Below are 7,906 nucleotides of genomic sequence, written 5' to 3' on the forward strand. Positions count from 1 at the left end.
GGAGGAGGATGGGAGTGGTTGGGGAACTCAAACTTACACAGTTATTATTTTTCCATCCACAACCAAGTCAACTGCCTCCCCAGACTTAGTCTTGGATGTCCAGGGATACAGAGGGGACTTATCTTGAGAAGCTTTGGGGTCTACAGTCAGACTCCATGGGGCTGTGAGGAGAAAAGGCCAGTAAGCCCTAAATAAGCTGGACACCGCAGGTGGACCTCCTGGAGCGGGAGCTGAGAGCCCAAGGGCAGTACTGGCACCGCCAGGATCAGGAAGAGAAGCCACTAGCCGAGCACCTGGGGGATCTGGGCCAGGAGCTTCTCTTCACTCCAGGCAAAGACACTGGACAGTAGGTGAGACCCGGCAGCTCCACCCCACAGCCCCCACCCACCTGACTGCCAGGACTGCACAGGTTTCTTATTGAAAATTTGGAGCCCTTGTCTGCCCCCTGACAACAGGAATGGAGCCCATTTCAGGGCAGACACAGTTCCCAGACTGCCCAGCTCTAGGCCCTAATTTCGGCCACCCCTAGATCTCAGCAGTATGGATGGGGAGGCGGAGGGGCTGCCATGAGGTGGTCCAGCCCAGAGCACCTGCCTTCCCTTCACAGCCTGTCCCTGTGCTTCCTGAACCGTGTAGCTGAGGGCCGCCGAGGAGGCCTGCACAGCCCTGGAGTCCTGCTGCCTTCAGGAGACGCAGAGGAGAGCCAGAGCCCTGAGCATGCAGAACACTCCAGAGCTATGCCTGCTCTCTCAGGGTAGGAAAGCCAATTCCTCTGGCTCCAATAAACTACTGTGCCCATTCTTCTCCTCTCTGCCACGTGGTCCTTTCCTTCCCCTTCTGCAGCAGACAAAGAGGAGTGGAAACAGGAAGCACAGGTATTGGAGGGCATACAGAAGTTCCTGCAGAGTCTAGGGCAGGCAGCAGAAAAGCTCAGGCAGGCAGCTGCCAGGCTGCGGGGCCAGGAGAAGGAGATGTGGCTACAGCAGAGCAGGAATCAGAGCCCACAGACATGGAAGCGCCAGAGGGAGGGAAGTCTCAGGGGCTGGCAAAGGACCCAAGTGGGATGAGCACAGCCTCCCATGTCATCAGACGTGGCTCTCAGGGCAATGCACTGATAGGGATAGGTGGGCCCAAGAAGCAGTGGGATGGGCTTGGAGGGGGCACAGAGGAGAGAGAAAGAAGCTCCATTTTCAGTTGGGCATTATGTTGCCTGTGTTTTCTAGGTGGTTCAGCATCTCTCTGATGAGTTTCGGGAGGTGGTGAGGGAGAGACAGAGCTTCCTGGACCGTGCCTTTGGTCGGCTGCAGTACCAGCGGGAGCTGAGCCGCCTCCGGCTCTTGCACAGCCAGGTACTGACCTCTGAACTGGGGTGAGAAGATCTGTATTTTCCTGTTTGATAGGGGCTTCAGAGAGAAACTCCCAAAGCAGCCACCTGGAAGAGGTGGGAAGCAAACACAGGTGTAGGTTCTGATGATTTCGTCCTAGATTATCGCCTCAGGAACCCCTGTGTGTTTGGAGAATTACCCCGGAGACAGATTCTACGGAAGAGTCACCACTTCTCTCAGGGACAGGGCTGCTGCCTGCCCCATGTTGATCCCGTTCCTAAAGAGCCTCACTGCAGTGCTGGAGCGAGCTCACTGCCGTGGCCTAGGGACGGAGGATCAGAGGCTGGGAACAGGTGAGGATGGGTGCCAGTTCAACGTTCTTCTGCTGCCCACCCTGGCCATGATTCAGTAAGTCCAGATGGCTGATACTACAATTAGGGCTTCAGAACACCATTGGAGCATGGCTTTGGTTAGGGTCTTTAGGAAGAACATAGGGAAACCCAAGGTATTAGTTATCTAATGCTGCATAACAAATTAGCCCAGACTTTCATGGCTTAAAATGACAAACAGTTATTATCTCGCGGTTTCTTGGGTCGAGAATCTGGGTGCTGCTTGGCTGGGTGCCTCTGACTCAGAGTCTCACTAGGAGGCTGTAGTCAAGGTGTCGCCTCAAGGCTTGACTATGGGAGCATCTGCTTTCAAGCGAGGCTGTTGGCAGGCCTCAGGTCCTCACTAGCTGTGGCCAGAGACGTCAATCACTTGCCACATGGGCCTCTCCACGGGGCATCTCACGATATGGCGGCTGGCTTCCCTCAGAGCAAGCAAGGGAGCAAGAGAGGGTGAGCAAGGAGAGGCCACCGTCTGCTCATGTCCCCATTTGAGAAATGATATCCCATCACTTTTGCTATATTCTATTAATTAGAAGCAAGTCACTAGGTCTAGCCCACACCCAAGGAGAGGGGATTATAGAAGATCATGGTTGCACATCGTGGGAATCATAGGGGGCATCTTAGAGGCTGCCTATCAAACCAAAGGCTACGTCTGGCTTCATTGAACTTTGCCCACAGTCCTGCTGCTAACTCCAACAGCTGTTTTCTTCCCTTCTCTTCAGAGGCTGATAAAGCGGACTGCCTCTGGACCTTGCCACTCTTCTCTGCCCTGAATAAAGTAGACATCTGGTCCCAAGCCCACAAGGAGGGAGCTGAGCTGCAAGGGGACGTGCATCACCAACCAGGTAACCTCCTTTTCCTGGTACCCCTATTTGGAATTATCATGGGACACTGAAGGTATTTGATGGTGTAAGTTTCAGGGACTAGGAATGTCAAAATAGCTGCCTTGCCAACCACACTTTTCTCCCCATCTCCCAACCTGAGGTTCCCAAAGAATTTTTACATATAAGAAATAGCAAATAGGAATCCAAGTACCATCGTAGTAGTAACTTGGCAAATTTCCAATAGTCCCTAAAGCAGAAACTCTGGTAAAACTCTGTGAGAAATACAGTGTAGGCCACCACCCTACCAGACACTGAATCTAAATCCTGGAATTTAATTCCATACCAGTCAGCCACATGTTACACAGAGTTAATGGAAGAGTGTGATGCAGACTGTGAGATAAGAGACAGAGAGAGAAAGGGACCCCAGCTCACCTTACCAATCCCACGTCTACACAGAGCGAAAGCCAAGGAGAGAGTGTGGCTGGCCTGCCCTGAAGAGCCAGGTCTGTTTCAACTCACCCACCCTCCCAAGTGGAAGAGAAGAGCATGATGCAGTCCACTAGTGAGCACAGCTCCATGAACATCCTCGAACTTCACCAACTGTCAGCAAACTATGGGCCTGCAGGCAAACTCCAGCCTACCACCTGTTTTATATGGGCCACAAGCTAAGAATGGTTTTATCTGATTGGGAAAAAAATCAAAAAAAGAATAACATTTATATGCAATGTCATGTACAGTTCTAAATTGCTACATCTATTAACTCATTAAATCTTTACAACCACCCAGTGAAGTGGGTACTAATACTCATGTTTTAGGTGAGGAAACTGGAATTTCTGGATGGTCAAGTAGATAGTCAAAGATCACAAGAGCTAATGAGTGGTTCAACTGGAATTCAATCCCAGGCAGTCTCACCTCAGAGACTGTGCTCTTGCCCTACTTCCCCATATGAAAAGCTATCCAATGCTTTGAGGGCAGTGCCAAAAGAGAGACGTAGGGAACACATTCTGGTGAGTTTGCAGAAGGGATGACAACTGTGTTTCAAAGAAAAGAAGGCTTTGTAGGAGAATAAGTTCATGTTTCTACCTTGATGCTAGGAAACATTAACTTTGAACCCCAATTTTTCTCTTGGCTGGAAAAGCCAAAATATTCACTATCTGGCCCTTTACAAAAAAAGTTTTGCTGACCCTGGAACTTGACCAGTCTTGTTATCAAGTCCTCTTCCCTTTTGAGAGAAGCCAAGAAGAGAATGGGGGAGGAGGGGCAAGATGGCGGCATAGAGAGGAGTGGAAGCTAAGCAGTCCCCCTGGAACAACTACAAAAAACCAGAAACAACTAGTAAATAATCCAGAATAACTGCGGGGGGACAAACGAGACCATCCACTCATCATACACCAACCTGAATTGGGAGGAATGCCCAAGAACTCAGCATAAAATCTGTAAGTAAAACCTGCAGATCCAAGTCGTGAGACCCCCTCCCCCATAGCCCGAGCTGCAAAGCCTCGTGGTGCCAGAGAGAAGCTCTCTCCCAGCTAGTGAATACAGCTCAGCTGAGCTCCAACTGGGGTTTTAAGTAGCGAGTGTGAACTGCTCACTACAGGTACGCATCCCCAAAAAACAGACAGAGGCTTTGGGTGACGACTGACCTGGGAGAGCCGGAGGGTCGCCTTGACTGGGTCTGAAGGGGACTATCTGTTTCTTTTTTGGCTCAGTGGAGAAAGCCCCAGTCATTTTCAGTTTCCAGGGCTGTGACTCGGGGAAGGGCGGAGACAGCACAAGCAGAGAGTGAGACCACTGAAATGCTAATGACCTCCACCTGGGGGCTCTGTCTTCTCTAGAAGGAAAGGGGTGGGGCCCTTTCCATTCAGAACCAGACCCCAGAGCCTGGGGGAACACCGCCACACCTCCCCACACCAGTCAAGAATTATAGGCTAACAGGCGTCACCTGCTGGGCAGAAAAGCACAGTGACCCAAGGCATCAAAGGGTGGAGCAACTTTCTAAGACACACCTGCAGGGAAACCAGATACTGAATATTTCTTCCCTCTGTTCTGGTCTGGGAAAACCTGATTTCGATAAACAAGGAAACCATGCCTAGACAACAGAAAATTACAACCTACACTAAGGAAAACAAAGTTATGGCCCATTCAAAGGTACAAATGTACACTTCAACTGAGATACAGGAATTTAAACAACTAATGCTAAATCAATTCAAAAAGTTTAGAGAAGATATTGCAAAAGAGATAGAGGCTGTAAAGGAAGCACTGGACATGTATACGGCAGAAATCAAAAGTTCAAAAAACCTACTGGTAGAATCTATGGAAATGAAAGGCACAACACAAGAGATGAAAGACACAATGGAAACATACAACAGCAGATCTCAAGAGGCAGAAGAAAACACTCAGGAACTGGAGAACAAAACACCTGAAAGCCTACACGCAAAGGAGCAGATGGAGAAAAGAATGAAAAAATATGAGCAACGTCTCCGGGAACTCAAAGATGAAACAAAGTACAATAATGTACGTATCATTGGTGTCCCGGAAGGAGAAGAGAAGGGAAAGGGGGCAGAAGCAATAATAGAGGAAATAATTAATGAAAATTTCCCATCTCTTATGAAAGACATAAAATTACAGATCCAAGAAGCGCAGCGTACTCCAAACAGAAGAGATATGAATAGGCCTACGCCAAGACACTTAATAATCAGATTATCAAATGTCAAAGACAAAGAGAGAATCCTGAAAGCAGCAAGAGAAAAGCAATCCATTACATACAAAGGAAGCTTAATAAGACTATGTGCGGATCTCTCAGTAGAAACCATGGAGGCAAGAAGGAAGTGGTGTGATATGTTTAAGATACTGAAAGAGAAAAACCACCAACCAAGAATCCTGTATCCAGCAAAGCTGTCCTTCAAATATGAGGGAGAGCTCAAAATATTTTCTGACAAACAGACAATGAGAGACTTTGTGAACAAGATACCTGCCCTACAGGAAATACTAAAGGGAGCACTACAGGGTGATAGAAGACAGGAGTGTGTGGTTTGGAACACAATTTTGGGAGATGGTAGCACAACAATGTAAGTACACTGAACAAAGGTAACTATGAATACGGTTGAGAGAGGAAGATGGGGAGCACGTGAGACACCACAAGAAAGGAGGAAAGATAATGACTGGGACTGTGTAACTTGGTGAAATCTAGAGTATTCAACAATTGTGATAAAATGTACAAATATGTTCTTTTACGAGGGAGAACAAGCAAATGTCAACCCTGCAAGGTGTTAAAAATGGGGAGGCATTGGGGGAGGGATGCAATCAGCATAAACTAGAGACTGTAACTAATAGAATCATTGTATTATGCTTCCTTTAATGTAACAAAGGTGATATACAAAGGTGAATGCAGATAAGAGGGGAGGATAGGAGAGGCATGTTAGACACTTGACATTGGTGGTATTGTCTGATTCTTTATGGTGGGCAATGTCCATGATCAACTGTACAAATACTAGAAATCACTTCATGAACCAGAACAAATGTATGACAATACAATTAGAAGTTGATAATAGAGGGGCATATAGGAAAGAACTATATACCTATTACAAACTATATACTACAGTTAGTAGTATTTCAACATTTTTTCATAAACAGTAACAAACGTACTATATCAATACTAGGAGTCAACAATTGAGGGGGGTTGGTTAGGGATAGGGGAGGATTAGTTTCCTTTTCTTTTTTTCTTTTTTCATCTTTCACTTTATTTCTTGTCTGGAGTAATGAAAAGTTTCTAAAAATTGAACAAAAATTAAGTGTGATGGATGCACAGCTGTATGAGGGTACCCAGGGGCAAGTGATTGTACACTTTGGATCTTTTCTTTGGATAATTGTATGGTATCTGAACAATCTCAATAAAAATGAAAAAAAAAAAAAAAAAAAAAAAAAAAAAAAGAAGAGAATGGGGAGAGAGACGCCATCCTTTAACAGTTTTCACCCCCCATTTCAGCCTTCTTTGTCTTACAATTGTACTGGCTTTATAATTTTCAAAGAAATTTTATATACAATGTCCTATTTGTATCTGGAAACCCTTACTCTAATTCTATAAGATAATGGAAGATTCTTAACTCATTTTTATAGATGAAATTATGAGAGATTATAGATGATTATTAACTTATTTTTTAAGATAAAGAAGTTAAGTGACTTTCCCAGGTTCATACAGAGGCTAGACCAAAACTTCTGACTGCTACTTCAGTATTCTTTCATATACCCTGCTACCTATACCTTTTTCATTGTCCTCTCAAGGAAAAAAATACAATAGAAAATGCTTAGAGTCAGGCCCATTAGTGACAATTTTGCAGGGAAGATTTTTAATATAGCTAGTATTTATGCATGGTCACTGTGTTCCAGATGCTGTTCTAAATGCATTATCCTATGAGACAGTAGAAAAAAATCAATTGTCATCTTCTCTGGACCCTCATTCTGTCCTTCTGGCTGCTCTGCACCTATGGACTAAGACTTGGTCATTTTTCCATGAAGATAAGCAGAAAGGCTGAGGCCCAAGAGAATGGATGGATGAATGGATGGATGAATGGATGGATGGATGGATGGATGGATGGATGGATGGAAGAATGGATGGATGGATGGGTGGGTGGATGGGTGGGTGGGTGGACTGATGGATGGATGGATGGATACATGGATGAATGGACAGGTGATGGATGGTTGCAAATAAACATTTACCCAAGTTGAATGTTTTTGTTGCTGTTATTGTTAACATACCGTGACTACAGAAAACTTGTGAAAATATTACCAGTTTCTGTTGATCTCTGCAGACCCAAAAAGCTCTTGGCAGGATCTCCCAAAACCTCTGACAATACAGAAAGAAGAGCTGATAACTGTGCAGTCAGCAGACCTTTCTCCCAGCAAGTTTGTGGTGTATCAGTGTGGCCTCTCCATCCTGCACCTCCTCAGCCCCCAGCTGCACGTAAGTCTGGTTTCTAGCCTCTGGGGAGTGGTAAACCATGGCAGCCCAGGAGGTTTTGAAGCCACGGATATTCCTTAGGACTGAGTTCCTGGAACAGGGAACTTCTCTAGTCTCACCTTTAAGGGTCTAATGGAAGTCATTTCACCAAACTTGAGCATAATTTTTTGAAAGATATTAATAATAAGTAGAATAAATTAAGCACTTTCTAAATGCCAGAAAACATTCTAAGAATTTACATGAATTAACTCATTTAATTGCCACAAAAAACCTATCATGCAGATACAATTATATGTCCCCATTTTAAAATGGAGGATTCAAGACACAGAGTGATTGAGTAAACTTACCCAAGATCACACAGCCCAAAGGGTAGAGCCAGAGATGCATCCAGGAATTATGGCTTGGGAGCCC

This window comes from Choloepus didactylus, chromosome 6 (assembly GCF_015220235.1).
Source record: "Choloepus didactylus isolate mChoDid1 chromosome 6, mChoDid1.pri, whole genome shotgun sequence".
Lineage (NCBI taxonomy): Eukaryota > Metazoa > Chordata > Mammalia > Pilosa > Megalonychidae > Choloepus > Choloepus didactylus.